Raw genomic sequence first — 26,952 nt, forward strand, 5'->3', positions numbered from 1 at the left:
TTTCATTTTGAAAATAACTGGAAAAAAGTTTTGCAAATACCAAAATGTTCAGGTCAGTATTCTCGGAATTAAGTTTCAATTTTTCATTTTGAAAACACGTTGCCTCTCAAGTTTATATAAACAAATCAAAAAGTGTCAAAATGATTTGGACTAACCTAAAGTGAATTTTGTTTTTCAAATAATTTTGACATGGTCTTTTCACTTCAACTGAAAGCACACACACACACACACACAAAATCTCAGTTTTTCATTGGACAGAAAATCCATTTTCGAGTTAGCTCTAATAGTGTATAGAGTTGCGTAAAGAACAGAAGTTCTGTTTCATACGGGATTTAGAGACTGAAATGTTTTTTCCCCACATCAGAATGAAACCTCACAATTGCAAAATTCTCCACAAAAGAAAATTCAAAGTAGTTTTCACTGTTGATCAAATGAAATATTGCATTTTGACAAACTCAAACCATTCAATTTCAATTCCACTTTGTTTTATAATTAATCCAATTTAAAAAAGTGGGACACGGTAGTTTCAACAAAAAATTGAAACAGTTCATTCATCAAATTTTAAGTAGACATCCATTAGTAATGTTTTTCACCATAATCCGTGATTTACGCACACATTTTTTTAGGCCTTTTAACATTTGTCAATATTCTCTCAGTAGACGCCACAAGAAGGATAGTGTTTTAGGGGCAGTGCTGATATCTGTAGATCTGCAAAGAGTTAGTATGTGCTATGTATACCAGCATTTAGGTATCAAAAAGGCATTAAAAGGGCCACACTTCAAACCTACTATTATTACTTGGGATTTTATAAAAAGAAACTCGAACCATTTGCAATATTGAGGCACAGCATCCAAGCCCAATGCTTCTCAATCTTAAGAGCATCTATTTCTCTTTCTTGGGACTGTCACTCAGCAGAGAAGCTATGAAAAACTGAAATGAAGGTGGAGTAAAAACTAAAGATTTCTCCAAATATGCAGTGTTCAGCAATCAGATCCCATAATTACTTCTGAAATAACTGTGGGATGAATACTATACATTCTCATTGTGTAGCTTTTCATAAAATTTGTCCATACTGCCATCTAGTGAACAAAGTTGCTTTTTAGAACAGAGAAGGAACTATAAGCCACTTCATGATAGATAAGGAAAATAGGAAGCTTGGACAGCATTAGCAACCTCTCCTAATGCATCCTGCAGACACTACAATATTCTAAATATAGCTTTGATCAAGGCTAGCAGAGGAGAAAAGGTTAAAAGAAAAAATGTCCCCCCCCCTAAGTAAATTAAGTTGTAGGAGGAGGTATTTCTTAACTTTTCATTTAATAAGCACCAATTAATTATACTGAAACCAAGGTGTGTGTGGGAATAGAATGAAACTCATCCAACAAGTGTCAGCCCACAGGGAAAATATGAACCTCACCCCAACGGGGCGGCAAACATTAAGACCAAACTACCATTTATATCTCACAGCAATAATTATGCTAAGTCTGGAACCACATCACCTCTGTCTGTGACTGTTGTCAGAGAATAAATGGATAGGAATCAAGCTAATTATTGGATGGGAACTTTCCAACGAGATTCCAGGTGCAGAAAATGGTATTGATAATTCAGAACTGTGACAATGCTCCAGCATGGTTTGGTGCTAAGGAACACTTGCACTACAGGAGATATTAAAAACATTTGGATCACCTACGATCAATAGAGCTCTTTGTCCTGGTCACATTGCAACAAAGACCCCTGCAGTTTCAGCTGGATAAAGCGACCACCTTCCATCCTAAAACACTTGTGTGCTCTTGCTACATGTGTCTGCACTTCACTCGGCAGGCAACAGTGCCTCTGGTAAACTGAAGTCATCTCTATATAGTTTTTAATGGAATTTTAACTGTTAACTTTGGGCTCCTTATGGATAAAAGGCACATGCATATATGCCTACCTACCTTATGTAAAACTTTCACACGGGTTTAGAATTCTGCACTGAGATATCAGCATATGTATTATTAAGCTAGTAATATATCAAGCATTTAGTAATTTTTTATTGTGCTTTTCAAATGGGTCATGAAAAAAAATGTGTAAAAGGAACTCTTGTGCCCCTGCATTTTTTGCTATAAAGGAAGCACCTCAAGTTTTGTGCTCACATGGCTCTTTGTGTTGTTGAAGATCAGCAGGCTGTGAGTTGCCTGATTTAAAAAACAATGCTCCCTGGAAACACATTAAGCTTCTGCAGGAGTTTACTACATATGCAGGACTGGAGATGGAAAAAGCAGGAAACTAGAAATGTTCTCTGGTAATTTAGGTTCAGGATGGAGGCGTTTTGTTATTTAACTAGAAAGAGGCCATTTTCATCTATTTAAAAAAAAAGTTTTAGGCTTTCCCTTTAAGAGACCAATATGGGCCACTTGGGGAGCTGCAAATTAGCAAAAAGGCCCTCAAGTTCTTTAAACTCCAAAATCTGAAAAATTCAAGCTTTAATGAACTTTCTAATCCTTGGAGTTTTGAAAGATGCAACAGCATGAACACATTTTCATTACACTTTCTCAACGTGTGATTTGCCATACATCTATTTTCTGCATCACCTAAATTTGGTTGTACTTTAAAACAGAGAGAAGAGGTGTATTCCAGTTTGATCCATGGGCAAATCCCTGTTTAGTGCTTGCTTTCAAGTGGAAGGGGAAAAAAACAAAGAAGTTCTCTCCCCTCATGAAAGCAGAGCATTCACTTTGAAGGTGGACAGCAGGTTATAAAAGAAAATGGAAAATTAGCCCAGAATGTGGACACCTCTCCTCGTGACAAAGAGAGCTGGCAGCTTCGCATGCTCAAAAGCCAGCCATCATTTGAATTTACTACTGCTTTTTCCTCAGCAACAGAACTGCTTTGACTGTATAGCTACTGACATCTCCCTGCCCAGCACATGGTATTGGAAAATGAGGATAGAGGGCACAATCCCAATGACATCAAGGTTCTTGAGTGTCCAGTGCTAGCCTCCAAAAAGGAGTCACTCCTCACAGTGTTCTGGGAGCTCAGATGATAATCTCTGACAAAGTCACAAGTGCTTTAATTTTATCTACAAACCCATCCTGTTGTACTTGAGTTCAGGCTAACTGGAGCCAGTCTGTGCTACTACCCACTTGTTGAGAACTCACAGAAACAGATGGGCAGTACTTACTGTTGCTTGATACAAAGGGGAGCTTTATCTGAAATTCTGTCTGGCCAAAAAGGCATTCTTAAAAGGTGACCTGTAAAGGAAGAGAGATAGATGGAGCTTGTGCCTTGTTAGATCTTTTACATTTGTATAAAAAGATGACTAGATGTTTCTTCTCCTCCATTCCTCCCCCAGATTAGAAATGCAGGTCTCTTCTTCTCTGAAGGCCACTGCGATGATAGGAGAATTAGTGACAGAATACTCCAAGGCTGTGTCTAGACTGGCCAGTTTTTCCGGAAAATCAGACGCTTTTCCGGAAAAACTTGCCAGCTGTCTTCACTGGCCACTTGAATTTCCGCAAAAGCACTGACTTCCTACTGTAAGAAATCAGTGCTTTTTGCGGAAATACTATGCTGCTCCTGTTTGGGCAAAAATGGCGATCGGGGCTTTTTTGCGCAAAAGCGCATCTAGATTGGCCACGGACGCTTTTCCGCAAAAAGTGCTTTTGCGGAAAAGCGTCCGTACCAATCTAGACGCTCTGTTCCGAAAATGCTTTTAACGGAAAACTTTTCCGTTAAAAGCATTTCCAGAAAATCATGCCAGTCTAGACGTAGCCCAAGAGTTAAAAGACTGAAAGCTGAGTAACACAAAGAGGGAATTTTAGTTAGGCCGATTAGAACTCTGGGAGGTTCCCCCATCTTATTCCTCCAACCCCACATGCACACAAACTTACCCCAATGACTACTGAACATTTTGAAATAGAGATGCCATTGTTAAAGATGAACGGAAAAAGCTAGGGACATTTAAAGTGTACAAGCTCACAAACATTCACCCCCCCCCCCAAAAATTTTCAAACAAAACCTACTGGTGAAAACTTTCATAACTTCCAAAACTTCTTTGCCCAACTCCACAAAAAAGATCCTGTACCAAACCCAGGAAAGATTAAAATTATTCCTGGTGTTTAAACTTTCAAAAGCATGCAAACATCAATACAAACTTAAAGAAAATACTGAACATAAAAGCCACCACATTTTAGCTTTTATAGAAAAAGCTGTAAAAAAAATGGCACAAAAAACCTAATTTATTTTTTAAATAACCATCATAGGTCACCTCAAAAAAAGTCTATAAAAAGGTTACACTGTGCATCACAATATTAGTGAAAAGTGTTTTTAAGCTGCCTGTGTTCCCTAAGTATGTTACTTTATCTGCATATGTTCAAATATGTGGTAAATTCCTCAAACTAGCGAGGAAGAAAGAGAGATGCCAAACCTTTATTCTAAAGGCCAGTCTGCTTGGGAAACCTTGTCAGAGTTAATCCTTGTTTAGTGTTGGCTAATTATTTGGCATTATATCTCAAATGATGGTACAAGCTACAGATTCCACCTCCCTATACACATGCCAAAACATACCCGAAGTAGCCAATTAAATATCAAAGTGTGGGAGGACTCAGTAAGCTTCTCTTCATATTCTGTGGGAGTGCCCCAGGACAGAACTTGTTTGGGGATAATGTGCTTATACAACTGAGTAAGGAATTTTTTGGGAAAGTGCCCAAATATCAAACCATACATCTACAAGAGCCTGAACAAATCGAGGAATAACAAAACTCTCAAGTAAACACGCTTTCTGCACTCCAGACTTGCTCCCATCCATTTGAAAAGCATGCATTTTCTAGCTAATGTGATGCTCACCTTAATTAACATTTATGTATATGCACAGCATGCCAGAGAAACAGTGTTCAGCAGGAAGGTCTCCTTTACAATTAGGAAACATATGATCATAGAATGCTAGAAGTGGAAGGGACCTTGAGAGGTCATCAAGTCCAGGCCTCTGTCTTCACGGCAGGACGAAGCACCAGATAGATCATCCCTGAGAGATGTCTAACTTGCTTTTAAATATTTCCAGTGCTGGAGATTCCATAACCTCCGTAGACAATTTATTCCAGTGTTTAGGAAAAACTTCCTAACAGTCACAGTGGTTAGAGTCCAACCTGAACCTCACTTGCTGTAGTTTAAGTCCATTGCTTCTTGTTCAATCATAAGAGGTTAAGGAGAACAATTTTTCTCCCTCCTTCTTGTAACAACCTTTTAGGTACAGGTACATACAAGATAGGGACTGTGGGTTTGTTCTTAAGTTGAATTTGTATGTAAGTCGGAACTGGTACATATTGTAGGGGAAACTCTAGCTAAACATTTCTCCAGAGGTCAGTTTTATTCTCCCACACCTCACTTCCCTCAGTCCTTTATTCTCAAACTGAGGTGTCTGCTGAGAAAAGCCGCTCCACATCTCCCTGGTCTGCTGGGGGGAAGCAGCTAGTGCAGGGTTGCCTCACCCCATTTGTAAGTAGGGATCCGATGTAAGTCAGATCCATGTAACCCGGGGACTGCCTGTATTTGAAAACTGCTATCATGTCCCCTCTCAATCTTCTTTTACAAGGCATAAGGGATTTATCGGAAAAGGCTTTCTTTAGCGATAGATCAGCCTCTAGACTGCCGCTTTTCTCTGACAAAGCTCCATGCCAAAAAAAGTGGCGGCCATTTTTATGCTAATGAAGCATGGGATATTTAAATCCCCGCTTCATTAGCATTTTCGCCCAGCCTAATCTGCACCACTCTGCTGGCAGAGGGTCTAGACATACCTATAGAGTGTGATTCTGCCCTAAATGCACAGGAATGTCAAGAGTGCAAAGAGAGTCATGAGTTCAGTGCATGATTCTAATTCGTAATTGGTCATATCCTTGCTATGAACACAAAACAAAGAACATGAGGAAGCCATAAGGACAGTTGGGTTTCAGCAAACGGTGGTTATTAACAATATACAACACTAAAAGTTTTACTCCATGTCGCTTGGCTCCTTAAAAAAAAAATACAAAAATTGAGTTATTTGAATCATTGCTCTGGGGTGAGGCTGCGGGATCTATTATGCAGGCTACCCTGGGGAGAGAGAACTACATCAGCCTTCTCTCACCACAGCAGCTTGGGGCCAGAAGAGAAGCACCTCTCCATGGCTGCTGCAACTCTAGTGGGCACAGAGAGAGGAATGCAGCAAACTGTGCACTTTCCCATCTCTTCCTATCAAAGGGGAACAGTCATCAGTGTTCCCCTAAGAAATGGGGAGGGGGGAGGGAATCAGTCCCCTTCTCTCCTTCCATAAAGGGCACCTGAGGGACGGGACGTAAAGGGCTAGGGCAGTCCTGGACGGAGTGGATGAGGAAGGAGAGAGGGGTGCACCCGCAGCCAGCTCCTTTCACCTGCCTGGTGATTCTGTCTCTTTTCTATATAGTTTTACTAGAAGATTTACCAGGTGATGTTTGGATCCTTAATTATTTTTTGTGTTACATCACTGTTACATAGTGGGGCTGGGAATGAGAGGATCCGTATGCAGGCTGCTCGGGAAAGAACTCCAGCCTCCTCTCACAGCAGCAGTTTGGGGCCGGGTGAGAAGTGCCTGTCTATGGCTGCTGCAGCTGCAGCAGGCACAGCTGGGGAAGGGGGGCATGTCCCCCATCAGGAGGACAGACAGACACACAAACAGACAAACTCTGAAATATATGATAGCTGTTCCTTTCTCCACTCCTGCTGCCTGCTGGCCCAGTGGAGTTCATAGCTGTCCCAGTCCCCATCTCTGGACCCTTGCTGCCTGTCCCCCGCCACCCACCAAGGTCATTCTGCAGTAAAACTGTCCCTTCTGCCAGACCCCCCCCTTCCATTTTGTAAGTAATAATCAAATTTCAGGCACATCCCATTGTCTCTGTACAACCAAACCCTTACATTACTTTAAGACAAACTCTCTCAAATATATAGTAGAAACAAGGCCTACACTCTAATGGCTTCTCTCAGCTTCTGCAACAGAAGAGCTTCCAAACTTCTTAAAGAAATTACCAAATTCCTATACACTTCAGATTAAAGCTATTACAATACAGGCAGTCCCCGGGTTACATCAATCCGACTTACGTAGGATCCCTAGTTACAAACGGGGGGGGGGGCGCACCTAGTGCGGGGTGCCTCCCCCACTGTCGCCGCCTCTGGCGGCGCGGGGGCGCTTCCCCCCAGCAGACCAGGGAGACAGGGAGCTAGCGCCCCCCCCACTAGCTCCCCATCTCCCTGGTCTGCTGGGGGGGGAAGCGCCTCCCCCCCAGCAGACCAGGGAAGACGCGGAGCGGCTTTTCTCGCCGCGGAGGATGTGGGTCTGCTGTGGGGAACAAGACACCAGCCAAAAGGGGTCACCCCAAAGCGGAAAAATTAATTTCCTAGGGAACAGAAGGAACAGCAGGCAGTGAGACCCATTGTGTTACAGTCCCCACCTCGGGAGCAACAGCTCTTTCCCTCTTCAGCACTAGAGCTGCAAGTATCTTGTTAGCGTCATGTGAAATGAACAAGTCCCTTCCAGCCTGGCAGAGGTGAAGCTGAAAAATTACCCAGTGGTGTGGGTGGGCAAGAATGGGGAGGAGCAGGACAGAAGGGAAGAGGGGATAAGCCCCAACCCCACACCCTGGCTGGAGCGAAGCAGGGTAACCCCGAGGGGATGGGTCTGGTTGCAAAGTGGGTGAGTAGACAATGAGGACCCACCTGTGGCTAAACTCCTGTTCCCAACACAGAATTTTTCTTTAAAATTAATCCTGTGGATAAATTCACACACACACTTCACAGGAAGGGATTTCCATTTTCTGCTCAGCAGAAAACAACAACAGTTTTGATTGTATCAATATTTCACTGTGCTCTCCAATGACTATTGATTACACTTAATACCCATTTCACTGAACCATCTGTAGCAAATTCTATTAGGAAAAGTAATATGCATTGAATAAACTTTTTTTAGTTATAAAAAACAAAGATTCCGACTATTAAATGAATAACTGGGATCTTTCAGGTACCCCAAAAGGAAGATTTGGATATAGAATGAAACACTGAAACTTATGATCAATTTTTAATTAAAATATCAACCAAAAAAACCTTCATATCAAAACAGTATGTGTTTTTCTTAGAATAAGGAAGTTGTATGAGAATCAGGGACTTTTCCACCTAACTCCAGCTCCCCGGCCCCCCCAAAATATGTACCAGTTCCGACTTACATACAAATTCAACTTAAGAACAAACCTACAGTCCCTATCTTGTACGTAACCCGGGGACTGCCTGTAATTCAAACAAGTAAATTCATTCATCTGCATCTAATACAGAGTTACTGTTAAAACAGAATGACTTCTGTCAGATTATACCATTGCATATTTTTGCTTTCCAGAACAGGAATTGTTATATCTTTAAACTAAGAGTAGCTTTCTTCCATGTAGGTCAAAACTCTGCTAGCCTTGTTTAAAAGATTGATTCAAACTCCAGAGACACCACTGAAGAAAAAAAATAACGTAATTTGACAGGCAACAAAAATTCTTCCTTCAGACTTGTTCAGAACAGTGTGAGACGATTGCTCAGGCTTTATGACCAGGTGACGCTCCACCCAGCTGGTTGCTGGATTCACTAGGATGAGAAAAAGGCACATGGGAGAACCTCAAGAGGAAAACCTATTAATGAATCTTAGGGGGTGGAGCAGTATACATAAATGACCCAATTATATGTGCAAGTGAGACAACAGAAGAGAGAGTTGTGTACTTAACTGTCACAATAAACAAAAGAAAGAAAAATGTACATACCGACACCAATTATGAAAAATATATATAGTCTTATTGCATGCTGCATAAACTAGTCAAAGGCAATCCTGCTGGTGGGGTAAGGAAGTAGAAGTGGACATTACAATAAGGAAATATTGAAAATTACTGCCAGTACTTATTGTGCTTATTTGAGACATCTTTAGACAAAATTCTTGATGCTTCAGAAATAATAATAATAATTAAAAAAAAGCTAGTGAAACTGAGAGATGCTTTTCTAGTAGCTGTTCTGCACCAGTTTAATTTTGGAGGCGAGATGCAGAAAATTACTCTACCAAAGAACACACAAAGGAATATGGGAATGATTGTTTGAAGAGTTAAGAACTGGTCTACAGAAGGGGCTCGGCTGCAGGCAGAAAGGAGTTAGGCGGTGAGACAGCCAGTTCTCAGCACTGCACCCCTACTCAGCACTGCCTGGACGACACCTCCTTCACCCCTCCCAGCGCCCTCCAGAGCATGCTGCCCAGGGCTCAGCAGTGCACAACACAGGCCTCTGACAGTGATTTAAACGATTTGGGGCCTTGGTTGTCTTTGCTGCCACAGTGTCAGCAGCCAGGAGCGCCAGGCCCTTTTGAATTGCTGGGCTCTGGGACAGTTATCCACCTGCTGTCCCCATCAACAGGACTGCTCTTTCTTGAATTCTAAGGGTAAGGCAAGACAGGAAACACTGTATGCAGATATGATAGGTGCACAGTTTATCCAATGCAAACCAATAATGTACAACGGAATGATCTGTTTTCAAATGTATACATGCACACCTTCAACAAATACGTCCTATCATCAAACAAGTTTCAGAGAGGTAGCCATGTTGGTGTGTTACAGCAAAAATAAGGAGTCTGGTGGCATCTTAAAGACTTAACAGTTTTATTATGGCATGAGCTTTCTGAGTTGCAGCTCACCTCTGTAGATGTTTGACGTGAAAGAAACAGATGGCAGGGATACACATATGGGGATGTTACATCAGGGCTAATTCAATCATGGTGAATGAGGCCCACTTCCAACAGTAATAGGAAGTGGGAATACCTAAAGGGGAAAATTAGTTCCTGTAATTCCCAGTCTCTAGTTAGACACATTCTGATGATGTCAAATTTGCACATGAATTCCATCTCAAAAGTCTCACATTGCAGTCTGTTTTTGAAGAGCCTTTGCTTAAGAATGGCAACTTCCAAGTCTGTAACTGTCAGGGGAGGTTAAAATGTGCTCTCACTGGTATTTGTATGTTACCATTCTTGATGTCCGGTTTGTGTCCATTTATTCTGTGTGTAGAAACAATCCTATTTGTCCAATGTACATGACAGAGAGCACTGCTGGTACAGGATGGCATATCACATTAGCATGTGTGCAAGTGATCAAGTCAATGATAGTATGGCTGTTGTGGTTAGGTCCTATGACGGTGTCACTAGGGTTATATGGGTCAGATTAGATTATCACAATCCCTTCTGGCCTTGGAAGCTATACTTTGAAAGCTGCAGAAACAAATTGGAAGACAACTTCTTTCCCACACGGTTCCAAGGAAAAGGACTGACCCATAGAACAGAAACAGTCTGTCAATGTATTTTTTAATGGAACACATTTACATGTTTAAACATGAACCACTACTGCATTTGCAAATCAAGTTAATTTTTCACTTAACTGCCTTGTCTGGAGCTAAGCAATCGGTTTTGTATTTTCCCTGCAACAGTACCTAAAACCCAAGCAACAGCATTCTCCTACATTTCTATTCTGTGCTTTCATTTAACTTTGTTTGAAATCACTAATTCCTAGAGAAGAATTCAGAGCAAGGCTGAAAGCTTTTCAGGTCTCTTCTAAAGTACTGAGCATATGCTGATGGAAACACATGTGCAAGGTACCAGCGAATCAAGTTCTGTTAACATTCCTTATCTGGACAGCATTTTAAACTTTATATTTGTATCTGAAGAGTTCTGTGCTTGGCCATCTGCCAAAATCCCATGTGCATGAATAAAATGGATCTTTAAGCAATCAGTCTTTTAAAGCACTGATTCTCAACCAGTTGTAAAGAGGTGTTTCAGGGGATATACATTTTACAACAGGCCACATAAAAAGCAATAGCAAAATCAGTACAAACTAAAATTCATACTGACAATGACTTGATTATACTGCTCTACATACACTATACATTTCAGTGTAAGTGTAATATTTATATTCCAGTGGATTTATTTTGTAATTCCATGGTAAAAATAAGAATGTAAGCAATTTCTCAGTAGTGGTGTGCTGTGGCACTTTTTGCTTTTTTAGGTCTGATTTTGTAAGCGAGTAGTTTTTAAGTGAGGGGACGCTAGGGCTATGCAAGAGAAATCAGACTCCTGGAAAGAGTACAGTGGACTGGAAAGGTTGAAAGTCACTTTTTTAAAGGATCTACGTTCAGACACTAGGAAGAACCCATTACAGTTGTCAAAGGCATCTATCTTTTCCATAAAGAATACAGGAATGAATGTTTACAATACTAAAATGAGGGTATTATCCAGACACATTTCAGATTTTTTCCCCTAAACCATTCTTCTCTGGACAGTAATTCCCTTTGTCAAATAGTTACCCTCTGAAACTGTTAAAAACCTATCCACCTCATAGCACCACTGCTTAATATGCTCATGACACCAAGTTTGTTACACAAAATCCTTGCTCCTGTGTTTGTAATTGGGACCAAATCACATAACCACACTACACAGCCTATTTTTAGGAGTCCTCTCTGCATTTGGAGTACAGATTCAACAACAGTTATGTGGTTGTCAAAGAACCTCATAAAAATGTTGTTCCAATTTATAGTGTAGAACAGACATTATCCAAGTTTCATTAAACCAGATAAAGACTTGACATATTCTTTATTTATTCAGCCAGTAGGTCTACTTTCCCATTCCAATTATTGACCATAAATCTGTGTAAATAATAGCTTTAAAAAATTAAAAATTAAATAATAGCTCCTATCCACTTCCTCCGACAGACCTCTTCTTTTGTAACTAGAGGACCAAGTGATCTAATCCTACATTTTTAAAAAATTAGTTGTCAAGGAAGTTGTGAATTCATAAATTTAGTACAATGACTTTACCGTGGATTAACAAAAGGAGGATATGGAGGTACAAGCTCTTGTTTTAACACAGCCACAAGCAGTAATTGGCAAAGAGCTAATGACAATGTACTCCCTCCGACCCCATTGATCTATATTTTCCAATTATTTTAACTAGTCTGAGTGAAACTTGAACACAGGAAGCACTAATTATTAAATGTGAGAAGCAGACTGGAGTTTAAATTTAGATGTGAAAACATTTCTCACTCTGCAAGTCTTTCAGGAACTGTCCAAGGAGGTATCAAATCCTCCCCTCTTAATTTTTGCTACCCAAGAAATGCCTATTGGCTGGCATTTCCATGTCACTTCCGATAACTCATCCAATCTGCACCCTACCCATATCTGTTAACTCCTTCTATTTTAAAAGGTGTGATTCTGTTATAATCTTGATGCCAATTATCAAAACCTTGCACCAGCATCATTTGGTATCAACTAAAATCATTAGTTTGCTAAATATTCATACAGAGAATAATATTAAAGAATCTGTTGTTCAGCAAAAAACACCCATACTATCTCAATAGTTATCGGAATGGCAGCACAGTCTCCAGATAGGTAGCTTTATTTTTTTAATCCAAATTCATGAATGGTCGTGGAGCAAAATGTATTTATTTTGCATCTGCTGAGCATCAAACATTACTCCCTCAAGCAACTGCTGAAAATTTTAAAATAAAGGCTTGAGACCAGTGTTTTCCTTATGGTCTTGAAAGTATGAGAGTTCACAGTGAACGAGAATGTCTAAGATTACCAGGTGTGCGGTATTGGCCCAGACCGTCTGGTATTTGCAGTCTCTGTCAGTAAAAAAACAAACAAACAAACAAAACAGAAAATACCAGACATGTAAAGGCACAGTTTCTCTTTTTTTGTGTGGGGACTTTTTTGTTTTGTTTTTTGCCCGAGAAATAACCCTACCATGTTCGGTATTTTTTGTGAAAGTATCTAGCAACTCTAAGAATGTCTCATATGGGTATGTCTAGACTACATGGCTCCATGGACGGAGCCACATAAACTAGTTTACCTGACATAGTCAATGAAGCGGGGATTTAAATAATCCCCGCTTCATTAAAATAAAAATGGCCACCATGCTATGCCGAAAAAAAATCAGCTGATCCGGCACAATGCGGTAGTCTAGCCTTTGTCGACCGCTCCTGTAAACCTTGTTTCACGAGGCATAAGGGAGCAGTCAACAAAGGCTTCCCTTGTCCACCAATCAGCATCTAGACTGCCGCACTGTGACGGATCAGCTGATTTTTCAGCACAGCGTGGCGGCCATTTTTATTTTAAGGAAGTGGGGATTATTTAAATCCCCACTTCATTGACTATGTCGGGTAAACTAGTTTACGTGGCTCTGTCGACGGAGCCATGTAGTTTAGGCATACCCATATTAAATAATGTTTGGCAGGTAAGAAAACATACACCACTAAAGAAACAGACCTTTCATAAAAGGCACATGCTAAGTGGGTCTCAGAATCCTCTCCCTCTTCCAACCCCCCCATTTAAGTTGGCAATGTGGGGTTTAATGACACTGCTTTATGAATGACTGCGTAGCTACTCATTTGCTAATCTGCTCTGGGGTCACTGCTGCAAACAGTTCTAAAAGGAAACAAGGACAAAATGTGATGTGTCAACTCTCCAGTAACACCATGATACAAGACAATGCATTTACTGAGTTAGCAGACCTTACCAAAACTTTTATGGTGATGAAAATACGCATGTATTTGTGAAAAAGTATTTTCCATTTTCTTCAATCCTCCCTGTCCCCCAAGACAACAAAAATATCCACAACAAATGTACAGAGTACACCCTAAAACAGATGCTCTTGTTTTCGCCCAGCAACTCTTTGCTTTCTCAAAATCACTCACATATCTCTAGGATTTATAGTGTAATTGTAGAAGTTACTAAGGTTCATGGCTAAAAACACACATGCATACACTCTCAAAAACCCCCAACCTTCAAGCTAAGTACATGTCTGGATTAGTCAAACACAAACTCCTCTGCCTCTACTTTAGATTTCTGTCCTCAATAATAATATTAACTACAAAGATTCAATGTTTCCCCTTCTACTTGAGGGGGAAACAAACTGTAAAGTTTGGATTAAGATACCAGTGATTAATCAACTGACTCGTGTGCTTTCATTCCCTCCTCCTTTTTCAAATCTAGCCCTGACCTGATCAGCAGAAAGTCATTACAATTAGATTGCTGCCAGGCATTCAAAGCTAAGCCAGAGTTCACAAAATATTTGGCAAGCTGTGTTAAGAGCATTTTTGTTAAAAGCATTTGTGGAAAAGAGCATCTAGATTGGTATGGATGCTTTTGCACAAAAGCACTTTTGCGCAAAAGCATCCGTGGCCAATCTAGACGCGCTTTTGCGCAAAACAAATCTGAGCTGTCTACACTGGCCCTTTTGCGCAAAAGCTTTTGCCCGAACGGGAGCAGCATAGTATTTCCGCAAGAAGCACTGATTTCTTACATGAGATCGTCAGTGTTTTTGCGGAAATTCAAGTGGCCAGTGTAGACAGCTGGCAAGTTTTTCCGCAAAAGCAGCTGCTTTTGTAGAAAAACTTGCCAGTCTAGACACAGCCTTTATGTATCAGCAGTGCTGGTCTAATACCCCATCTTTTTATTTAAAAAAAAGTTAGTATTTTGATTTTAATTTTGAAGGGAGCCCACAAGGAACATGGACCCATTATAATGCGCCATAGAGTCTTTTCTTTAAATGCAGCTGGGATGGCAACATTGCTCCATTAGTGAAGAACAGCCTTTCAGAAACTGAGTCTTGTATTCCCCACAAATTTGATAGAGCCTGAAGCAAGCAATAAATCCATCCTTCCCAGTGACAGGTCTGATACCTGGCAACCCTGTTAAATTAAACATGAGTATTCTATAGCCACTGCAATGGGAAGATTTCTCCTGGATCACAAACACATTCGGCTAGGCCTGATGAGAGCTGAATTTAGTGAAATGTAAGTGATATTTTTTAAGTTAATAATGCATTTCTGATGCTTGTATGATAAGGTCTGCTTTTCCTGGGTTTGCTACAGCTTCCTGGCTTACCAAGTAGACACCATGGTAAAATTGCAGAATTCCCCCAGGACTGAGTATGAGGAGATTCCTCTCTGGTGGAGGCGCCTCTTTCTTGACATTATCTTGGATGTTGCACATACATGTTAGACCTCTCCCTGAACATAGGCTAGAATTTTCTGAGAGAGAAGTTCTGACTGAAACAAAGCGGTTATTTTAAGACTGCATGCATCATCTTGGACTGCAGTGTCTTTCTTGCAGCTTTTCGCACACTATCTCTTTAAGAGCAAGGTGTCAAAAGATGGAAGCGGAGAAAGGACAGGAAGAGTACAGGAACAAGGGATTCATGAGGCATTAAAGTCCTTCATTATTGCATTGTCCTGTTTTATGTGACAACTCCTAAAAAATGAATCGATTGGTTTAGAAGAAATACCAAGGCTCATGAAATTTTGGAGCAGCTCCCAAATTTGTAAGGTACAGTAAATGCAGAGCTATCATTCATGGTGTCCCATGAAAACATGAAATACAAACCATATATTTAGAGTGTTTTTTTTTAATTAGGAGCTGGTAATCAAGAATGAACACAATTTAGTAACTCTATCCTCAGGCAGCATCTTTCATGTAGGATTATTACCGAATGTTTTTAGGAGGATAATTCATTAGCTGGCAGAAGACAAAACGGGGCAGAATCTAATATTAATGACAACGAAATATTTTAGCGCTTATTATTTAATCTTTAATTAACGAGTTCTGGTGCAGCTAAGAACATTTGGGGTACCTCAGACTGAGCTTATTTACTTAATTCTTGGTCAAAAAAAAAAAGTTCCAATTTTGTGAAGTTAAGAGGTTGCACTAAGAAGGCCCTTTCCACACCACTCTTTGAAAAATGATTTTGTTAAGTGGTTGAAGACACAGACACATTTATTCACAAACAAAATCTACCTTAGTATCATAGTTGTTAACAAAGGACACGTGGTATTTGATACAACCATCCTGGAAGAACCAGACTACAAAACAGCTTGCCCATATACTTAACTCTAGACACACATCGTCTCCCAAGTGTATAGTTAATCACACTATCTCCTCTCACTTTTTTCTCCTTTTCCTGATGTTCCCATGAAGGTTTAGGATCATTATCCTGAGAACAGTTTACACACTGGTAATGGTGTATTTCCACAATCAGCCACTAAGGCCACATTTTCAGAAGTGGTCACTGATGTTTGATGCCTGACTAAAGACCACTCGAGCCAAATTTTCACAAACTGTTTTGTAACAAGAATCCAAAACATAGCTGTACATGTAGTGCTTAGAAACTAGTCAGAGCATTACAGAAACAACTGAAGACACAGCACAGATGCTACACTAATTCTAATTGAAGTCCTAAATTCTATCCCACTAAAAACAATGGTAGGGCACAGAGTTGAGCAAGGCAGGATCTTACTGAGGCCAGAAGAGCAACCAGTTTGATGTTCAGCTTCCCCACTTAAATTCACAGGGCTTAGAATTTAAAAACCGAATAAAAAAATACCCATCACTTGTAATTTGAGCCAGTATGATATCAAAACCAGTAAGACAGACGTGAAACTCTCAGGATGCCATTTTCAGAGCACAATTTCACTTCTGTTTTTAAGAAGTCCTGTATTATTTATCCATACATTTAAAAGTAGTCTCCAATTTGTAAAATACTTTTCCCAAAACAAAATTTGGGGACAAGATTGGCCTAAATGCACCATCATGTCCATATATCGTGCTGACACACGCAGGATAGCTGGTCTCTTCCTACACTAAAGACCCCTTCAAGCCCTTCCATTTCCTGTCACTAATGTAAGATGAGAGTCCACTATGAGATTTCTAAGCCAAGTTTTATTTGCCATGTAACTGAGGATCTAATCACAAATTAATAACCCCAGAGCCATTTGGACTTGGGAAGGAAATTTTTCATAAGTTGTAGGAGGAAGCATAAACTATTTTAAGGACTTTAAAGACAAAAAGTCCTGGTTCATCTTTGACTTACACCGGATAAGGGAAGAGTTACTGCATTCAAGTTAAAGAGTTAAATATCTGTAAAGGAGAAGCAAATCGGGCCCATTATATTTTAAGTTTAGGAACCTACCAAATTCATGGACTTCGGATTATGAAACCTGCTCTCTCTCCTGGGCTCGCCCTCCGTTCCCCTGGGTGAGATCTGTATTTTGTTTGTGTTCTTCTAGCCTATACTATACAGATTTCATAGGGAAGACCAGCATGTCTCAAAATTGGGGGCTGTGACTCAAAAGGAAATTGCAGGGTGATCAGGGTTATTTTAGGGGTGTCGTGGTATTGCCACCCTTACTTCAGAACTGGGCGCTGGAGAGCGATAGCTGTTAACTGGTCTCCCAGTGCCCCAACAGCAGTAGTGCAGAAGTAAGGAGGGCAATATCATACCATGCTACCTTACTTGTGCACTGGTGCTGGAGGCAGCTCGGCCTTCAGAGTTGAGCTCACAGCCAGCAGCCCCTGCTCTCCAGCTGCCCAGCAATGCCACTGCCAACAGCATGGGAGGGTAGCAGTACCTCAGTGCGCAGAGCAATAACTTTTCAACACTCCCACCCCCAACTACTTTTTTGGGGGGAGGACCACTACAATTTCACCACCATGACATTTCAGATTTAAATAGCTGAAATAGTGAAAATCTTATGCCTATGAAATTGACCAAAATGGACTGTAAAATTGATAGGGCCCTATTTATGTTTTTCCTTGCTCCCTATGAGTTTCTCTCTGTTTTGATTTAACTTTAATGGAAGGAGTTGTATTGCAAGATAAGCTACCGGGGGATCCATTTAAGCTAGAAAGGGCAATTTTTAGAGGACAACTAAGCCATAAAATGGAGAAATGAGTCCTGTTGTCACCAAAATTATACCAAACCTTTAATCATCCTTAGAAAAGAGAAACTTTTTACGAACAGGTCTCCCAAATTATTTCAGAATGGATTCAAGGAAAACAGTAGAGGAACAAAGAATTCAGCATAAGTTCAGAAGGATATTAAGACAAGTAAGATTATTTTTGTCCTATACCAAGTAGTCTTATATTTGCTGGAAGAAAATTCAAAACTGTTTTATCATTTGTCAATAAGCCAGTACTTGTGATTTTTATTAGAACGCATTAAAATCTCGTGGCTTCTATGAATGCACAATTTTTAGTTGCCAGTAGAATTTCTGGCTTGCAAGAGGCGATATATACTGTATGACTGTTTACAGTTGCATATAGCACATTCCATATCTTGACAGATATTTAAGATTTACTAGATAAGCCATGGAAAATTCCTTTTCCTTCTCAACCTCAACTTTGTCTCCATGAAGCATTGCTGCTAAATTCATAATCTTGACTGTTAAAATAGTTTACTTCAAGATGTTGATGCTTTATTTAAATACTCAAATCCCCAATATCCCTTTGAAAAAGTGAAGCTATGTTAAGGTGAAGGAGTTCGAGATTTACAAAGCCAATAAGAATTCATAACTTCTGCATTTTAATCATTCATAGCCACTGTATTTGATTTACCCCACAATTTCCATCAGAAAATGAAAAAGTTTTGAAGAATGAGTTATTCTCAATGTAAATCTTCCACAAGGCTCTGTCAATCATATTAGTCCTTTCTCCAGTTAGCTTTTCCTGCCTCCTGATTGAAACTACACGACCAATTTAATTGCTTTGTGACTTCCTATCTTAAAGGCAGAAAATATGGAAAGCTAAAATGAAGAGTTTACACTCAGCAGTTCCTTTAAGCAATGATGGAAAGCCTTTAAAAAAAACATAGTGCATTAAGATCTCAAATGGATTAAATTCACCCTTCACTACCCTTATACGTTTTTGAGGGAAGCAGTCAGCATGCGATTCCACAATTACAAGAAACACTATTCTGAAGTCTTCTCATATTAGAATGGGAAGAGACTGTTTACCATAAACTACTATTCTAACAAGGTCAGGAGATTTTGAAAATGGGAGGGAAACTATAATTTCAGGAATTTTAATGTAAAGATAATATTCTAATTTGGATTTTGGGTGTAAAGACTTGCAAAGTCTTCAGTTAGCAAGTTTTTATAGTTTCCAGGCTGTTGAACAGATCCTTGTACAATGCACAAACGCATATTTTGTTTGCAGTGTGGTTTTCTATGAAAATTCTATTTTCTATTTCTACCATCAGTGAGGAATGGGGGGAAAAAAGACCTGGAAATATGGCAAAAATGTTCTAAGCTTTGGAGGGACAGTGATTTTCAGAACTATGTTCTAAAGAAGTTTATTTAACAATGCTCCAATTTTTATATGATTAAACAAAATAATTTTAAAAATCCAGTTAACATGTCACTCTCTGCTCCATTTAACTTTTTGCAATTCTGATCAGTTTGGACAATTAAAGACAAATTTCAGTACATGGTGAAACTCTCTAAACTGGGACTCTCTGGTCTGGCAACCTCCAAGGTTCAGCATGGATGTTGCAGGACTAGAGTGTCCTGGTGGAGGACCAGCAGCAGGGAGCCCTGCAGGGCCAGCAGGGCAGCAGGCTGCCAGCAGCAAGTTGCCAGCGGGGCTGCCCAGTATATGGTAGCGAGGTTGGGAGACCCAGTGCGTGGCTGCCTGGCAGGGCTGGGAGCCAGGGTACATGACTGGCTGGTGGGGCAGGAGGGTTGGAGCAGCAGCGGCTGCCTAGCAGGGTTAGCAGGGCTGGCAGCAGGTAAGGAGCAAGCTGGCAGTCGAACCAGGGTTGGCGGAGGGGCGGTGGTATGGGGACCAGAAATTACCTCCCTCAGTCCAGCAAAATCCCTCATCTGAGAGGGATCAGGAACCAGGGAGGCCCAACCTGTACTGTTTATAGTCCACTTCACTGACAGTTCAGTGCCCCAAAAATTGAGGTTTAAAATCACTGCAGGAAAGTGTTTGCTTAAAAGACCCACACACATCCCCAACTGTTTTCAATGGTACTGTCATTTCAAATGTACATAAACTTCTTTATTTAGGTTGTATAAGAACTTGATTTCACAAAATAAAATTAAGCCCAAAAGTTAAGAGTTGACAGTGTCACTTTAAACCTTCAAATAGAAAAATACCTAAACAAATCAACCAGCTGTTGTGCTGACAACATCAAATAAAGAAATTGCGGAGTTTATTCTACCCTTTATCAATAATGCATGGCTGCGCACAGACAATTTATAGCTGTTTTCCATCACTGGGTATTGTGTAGTACTAAATTAAATCTACAAAATTCAAGGACGGTCCACCCACACAGCTACTGTAAGCCAGACATGCCACTTTGAATAAACATTTTAGAAGCATTTTATGAATTTTATTAGCGTATTTGGTCACACAACTCCTCATGGACCAAATATTTCCTTAAAAATACTCATGTTGAGAGTGTTCCTGAAGATTATCAGCAATAGGAAAAACGTTGGTGTTATGCCTCCACCTTGTATTTATTGATATTTTATGTATATAGGTCTGACTTTAAGGGTCAATAAAAAAATTAAACTAAAACCCCTTTTGTTTTTTGAATCTTGTGGTGTCATAACTTCATGACTGCAGCATTCGCCATAGAGTTTTTGAAGTTAGGCAACGTTTTAGTTTATTGGGTAGAAAATAAATCTTATTTTCTACAGCTTCAGAGGGGTAACTTTGTTGGTTTTTAAGTTTATCCTGTACAGACTAACTAATAGTCTGGTAGCACTTTAAAGACTAACAAAACACGTAGATGGCATCATGAGCTTTTGTGGGCATAGCCCACTTCTTCAGATGATTCGTCATCTGAAGAAGTGGGATGTGCCCACGAAAGCTCATGATGCCATCTACATGTTTTGTTAGTCTTTAAAGTGCTACCAGACTATTTGTTGGTTTTAAAATTTATTTTCTACATAGGTTTAAATTTTAAAATTTAAAGTCCAATGATTGAAGGACATTTTAAATATGTCATTGCAGGTCACAATCTTTGGAAAGTACACATCAGGTTTTCAGAAACATATATAATAAAATATAATTAGGAAAATGGTTACTGTACTGCAATCCCCTTCTAGGCTATGTCTTTCAAAAGAGGGATGTAAATTAGACAGATCAAAATTGCCAATGAATCCAGGATTTGAATTCCCCACGTTTCATTTACATAATGGCGGCCATGCGTTCTTTCGAAAACAGGTATTTTGAAAGTGAAACCGCTGTCTAGACGCAGTTCTTTTGAAAAACAAAACAAAACCCCTTTTTCGAAAGATCCTGTATTGAGGAGCAATTAGTGACAATGGAGAGCCCTTATTTATGAGAGAACACCACCGTTCTGAGTTACGAGTTTTGTGGATCAGTTCTATTAAGGCTCTGCCCACAGTGTAAGAGAAGCCTGATTTCAGCATAGGTCTTGCTAGCTTCATTCCAATTTCAGAGCGGACAAGCGTGTTGTCAGTTAGAAAGGGTTGGTCGTACCATCAACAGATAGTCCTCTGTCCCACTGTTAGCCCATTGCTTCCTTCACTGTACAGTCACTACTGACCCATTGTCCATCTACAAAAAAACCACTGGTGACACCGACAGTTTGGTGAAAGCCTTGCTTCCTGCAATACTTTTGCTTTTCCACTAGCAGCCACCACAGCAAAAGGAGTGTCTAGCCCTGACTGTTGGGACCTGGCTATACACCTGTGAGACCTAGTTGGGCTTCCATCTGAATCACATGGCGTGCCATCCACAGAGTAATGCCATTAGCGCCACTCTGTGTGCATATCCAACTAGTACCCTAACCCCAGTGAAGCAACATGGGACAGATACTCATATTTTCCCAGAATACAGTTAGACTTCATTGTTATTGCAGTGTTGTAGCAGTGTTCATCCCAAAAGATTAGAAAGTGAGATACTATAATCTGTTAAACCAAATTCCCCTTTTGAGCTACACAGAGCTCTTCTTCAGGTCACTAGACAACACTGTTAGTCAGTACGCAGATACCCCTCAGGAGCTGGAGTCGTCATGTTATTTTCTGAAGAGCAGAAAGCAACTATCTTGTATTCCAGAAGGTGATTGCCTGGTCAGCTAAAAAAAAAGCAGAAAGCAGTGGCAAGGCAGATTAAGCCTCAAAACCAAAGCCCCTCCTCAGACATGCTCTCCATCTCTGTCATGGCATCAACATGTTTACTTGGAACAGGATTAAGAGTTTATTGTCTGAGAGGCAAAAGTTACTCCAGCTCAGATTCAACTGTAATTCAGCCACATCTTTTACATCAATCCAGTTTCACCCATGAATATGTAAAAGCCTCTTAGCCAATGCTCATTCAGTAAATTTTTTAAAAGTACGTTTACTGAATGCTTGGATTTAAATTGATAAAATAAAGGTTTTTAATAGGTCCAAGGATTCCTGCTATAGAACATGCAGCTGCCCATTTAAGATTTGATATGACTGGACTGTTACCCTCAATTAATTCAAAGCAGTAGGAGAGAGCTCTGAAAAATGAGAATGCTCTGATTCAGGTTCCTTTGGTTGTTTAAACAAAAACAAAAACAAACAAAAAAATCAGTTATAAGAAGCCTGTTGTTCTCGCAATGCCAAGAAGTTTGCTTTAGAATTAGACAGGTTTTCATTTCTTCTTGCATGAGCTGCACTGATAATACAAAATATACATAGAATACTGGGACTGGAAGGGACCTTGAGGGGTCATCGAATCCAGTCCCCTGCCCTCATGGCAGGATCAAGGACTGACTAGACTAGCTCTGATAGACATTTATCTAACCTACTCTTAAATATCTCCAGAAGTGGAGATTCCACAACCTCCCTGTCAGCCGACAGTCAGGGCAGTGAGTGGTGTGTGTGTGTGCTATACACCCGAGACTTCAACTGCTGAGACCGGGGTCCCTTGCAGCAGGCAACCTGGAGGAGGTTGACGAGTGCCCCAATAAGTTTACAGAGAGAGCTTATTACACTTCAGATTTTAGCTGCTAGAATCCGTGATTCCTTCGCAGCGGGCAGCCTGGGGGAGGCTGAGAAGTGCCCCAACAGATCTGTCACCTGGGAGTGACACAAATCCAAACGCCCAAGCTCTCCCTATATCTGTCCCTTAAGACCGGCTGAAGTTCTTTTAAATTGTGCCTGGTTCTGTTGCAGCAACTGAAGGAGTCAGGTTAAAGCTTAAACAGTTACAGGTTTATTAAGGAAGCTTATAAATCATATGGTTGCAATGGCTATTGTTCTATTTCTTAACTGCTAGCAAAATAGAGATCTTTAAAGATTAAGCTGTTACTTGGTACTATTATTTCTGTTTTCCTATCTTTATCTTCTTTGTAACCATTTTTAAAATCTATAAGTCTGTGTACACTTAAGACAGAGGACCACATCCAGGTACAATTTTTACCCCCTTCTGTGCCTCTCGACTCCAGCGTGTCAGGCCAGGGCCGGTCCCTCAATTCCTAGGAAAGACGAAAATACGAGGTGGGCGTCCCCATAGAACTTCGGGATGTCAAACACCTAACCCGACCAGCAGGTAGAGGGTAGATTGACACTCAAAGTGAGTGTGCTGCTGTACCCATCTTTATACCCATGGGGTCACGTATTTCTCTTTCTTATCTGTGATGCCAAATAGTGCTGGTCTGCCTTTTGTGAGACCAGTTCTTACAAGGGAGTTGTGAACTTAATTTACACTTGTAAGAGAGAGTTGAGAAGATTAAATTGGAAGTACTGGAGATTCTTTTCTCAGTGGGGGATTCCTCTCCCAGGGACGGCTGTGTGTTCGTATCAACATGGGTGCCAACCGGGCACTTCTCGCAGCCTCGAGGCCAGCTTATTGCCTTAATCGTTCTCTCCTCATATCTATGTTTTCAGCTTCTCAGGATCAGATGAGCCAGCATAGACTATGCTGATTTTATTGCTCCTTCTCTGGCCTGTATGCTTCAGGAACCTCAGAGAGGCAAATAAGATGGCTGAGATGGGGGGGGGGGGTCTGTCTGGCTACACTCCCTGCCGGAGAAGCGCGCCAGTGTAGATGAGATTTTCCGGAAAATAAGCCCTTTTCTGGGAGATCCCTTATTCCTACTTTCAAGGAATAAGGGATCTCCCAGAAAAGGGCTTATTTTCCGGAAAATCGCGTCTACACTGGCGCTCTTCTCCGGCAAAAACCCCGAGCCGGAAAAAAGCGGCAGCCATATAAATGCAAATGCCGCGGCGGATATTTAAATCCCCCACGGATTTGCAATTCCGAAGTGTCTCATTAGCATCCCTTTTCCGGAAAGGGATTCCAATGTAGACACAGGCTATGTGTGAAACTGATTGTTCCTTCCTAAGTGGAGCACTTTGCATTTGTCTTTAGTAAACTTCATCCTATTTACCTCAGACCATTACTCCAATTTCTCCAGATCATTTTGAATGACCCTATCCTCCAAAGCACTCACAACCCCTCCCAGCTTGGTATCATCTGCAAACTTAATAAGCGTACTTTCTATGCCAATATCTAAATCGTTGATGAAGATATTGAGCAGAGCTGGTCCCAAAACAGATCCCTGCGGAGCCCCACTTGTTATACGTTTCCAGAAGGATTGAGAACCATTAATAACTACTTTCTGAGTAAGGTTATCCAGCCAGTTATGCACCCACCTTATAGTTGTTCCATCTAAGTTGTATTTGCCTAGTTTATTGATAAGAATATCATACGAGACCGTATCAAATGCCTTATTAAAGTCTAGGTATACCACATTCACCGCTTCTCCCTTATCCACAAGACTTGTTATTCTATCAAAGAAAACTATCAGACTGGTTTGACAGGATAGCTGTTCCCTATCACCTTATTACCTTCCAAGTGTTTGCAGATGATTTCCTTAATTACTTGCTCCATTATCTTCCCTGGCACAGAAGTTAAACTAACTGGTCTATAGTTTCCTGAGTTGTTCTTATTTCCCTTTTTATAGATGGGTGCTGTATTTGCCCTTTTCCAGTCCTCTGGAATCTCTCCTGTCTCCCATGATTTTCCAAAGGTGATAGCTAGAGACTCAGATACTTCCTCTATCAGCTCCTTGAGTATTCTAAGATGCATTTCATCAGGCCCTGGTGACTTGCAAGCATCTAACTTTTCTAAGTAATTTTTAACTTGTTCTTTTTTTAATTTTATCTTCTAACCCTACCCCCTTCCCACTAGCATTCACTATGGGTATGTCTACACTACCCTCCTAGTTCGAACTAGGAGGGTAATGTATGCATACCGCACTTGCTAATGAAGCCCGGGATTTGAATTTCCCGGGCTTCATTAGCATAAGCGGGGAGCCGCCATTTTTAAATCCCCGCTGCTTCGAACCCCGTGTAGCGCGGCTACACGGGGCTCGAACTAGGTAGTTCGGACTAGGGTGCCTATTCCGAACTACCGGTACACCTCGTTTCACGAGGAGTACCGGTAGTTCGGAATAGGACCCTAGTCCGAACTACCTAGTTCGAGCCCCGTGTAGCCGCGCTACACGGGGTTCGAAGCAGCGGGGATTTAAAAATGGCGGCTCCCCGCTTATGCTAATGAAGCCCGGGAAATTCAAATCCCGGGCTTCATTAGCAAGTGCGGTATGCATACATTACCCCGCTAGTTCGAACTAGCGGGGTAGTGTAGACATACCCTATGTTAGGCATTCCTTCAGACTTCTCGGTAAAGACCGAAACAAAGAAGCCATTAAGCACCTCTGCCATTTCTGTAATAAGCTTGAGCTCTATTCTTCAAATAGAGGAAACTGCTTTAGTATGCACACTGTCATATAGACAGGTATATGTACAAATGAGAAAAAAAAACAAAACCCTTTAAAATTAAGTAGCAAATAAATAAAGTATTGATCTGAACATATTACATATACACACAGTGCTCCAAACTTATTTCATTAAAAGAAAACCTCAATTATGTTTCTACTAAATGAATAGTATTGCTGTACTGTGTTTTAATTTTTAATAAGACTCTCCTTAATAATACACACTGATATTATTAATACGGTGCTTTATTAGTACCAGCAATTAAGTAGCCACTTAGGTTATGATCTGTTTTACTTTCACCTTTCAGGTACAAAAGGCAAGAAGTGTTTACTACAGCTAGGAAGGGTGGGCTAGAGAGGAAGGGGAAGAGGCAGTTGAGCAACTTAATAAGGAGCAATGCAATACTGGCATCTCAAACTTTCTCCACATTTAAGAGAAAGTTTTAAGAGAAAGCAGGGACCACATTTAAGAGGATTTCATTCCTCACCTATTTGCACTCACTTAACAGGCTCGTGGGCACCTGGCAACCACATCAATAGCTTATGCCTTACATGGAAGTAGCATTTGTTTGTTTCTTAGCAGGCTGGTGTGAGAAGTTTGACTTTGGAACAGATGAGAAGGGGGAAATCAGATGCAGCCTGCCTCTGACCATTCTTCACCAGTCTCCCTGCTTCTCTTCCATTCATCCCTTTCTCCTCCCTTTGCGCATGCTTCCTTGCTCTGTTCTCCCCTGCACATCCAGTCCAACCACCAGTTGTGTCCTGCACAAATCAACTAGCTGCCTTGTTCTCTATGCTCCTGGGCATTTCTCTCTCCCACAAGTGGCTAGCACCTCCAGTCCCACAGTTGATCCCTAAAGAAAGCTCCGCCTTCCCGACTTGCTCCATAAATAGGATTCATTCCTCCAATGCTCTTCGCTGCACAAACAGCCTGAATGCCTAGGATCATGAGGGAAACCCAGCACTGCATGACCCAATAATCATAACAGAACTAAAGGGAGCAATCCGTGGATCATCAATATCCCAGACTACAAACTAAAATCCACTGGTTTAATATGCATATGGGCAATCCAAGCTAATGTTTCCTTTTCACCTCTGGAGTGTATCACTGTTGCTCAGCATGGATGAAGTTCAGCTCTCCCTGCACCAACCCTGAAATGAATGCTGTGCAGTAACTCCAAAGGGAAGGAACCAACAGAAGCTACGTTCATCTCTAGACACGCCCAGCTGGCCTCATGGCCACCACAAAACCCCGCCCTCGCACAGAGTGACTACTTTGGGGGGCTGCTGTCCCAGTGATGTTTTTGGGCCATTGGATTCAGCTGCCTCTGCTTACCCAAAGGCACCCATTGCAG

The 26,952-nt window shown here is 40.9% G+C and overlaps 1 protein-coding gene across 4 annotated transcripts in view; it reads right to left on the reverse strand.

Moving 5' to 3' along the window:
• Positions 1 to 26,952, reverse strand: part of KANK1 (KN motif and ankyrin repeat domains 1) — a 172,416-nt gene that overhangs the window by 99,524 nt on the left and 45,940 nt on the right. For 2 of the 4 annotated variants that reach the window (XM_006137862.2, XM_006137859.2), the window contains exon 3: positions 3,161 to 3,230. The exons of the other annotated variants lie outside the window; for them this stretch is intronic. The gene's annotated coding sequence lies outside the window, so the exon portion shown is untranslated. The remainder of the gene's footprint in view (positions 1 to 3,160; positions 3,231 to 26,952) is intronic. 4 annotated transcript variants of the gene reach the window in all.

The sequence above is a fragment of the Pelodiscus sinensis genome, chromosome 6 (genome assembly GCF_049634645.1).
Source record: "Pelodiscus sinensis isolate JC-2024 chromosome 6, ASM4963464v1, whole genome shotgun sequence".
Taxonomy (NCBI): Eukaryota; Metazoa; Chordata; order Testudines; family Trionychidae; genus Pelodiscus; species Pelodiscus sinensis.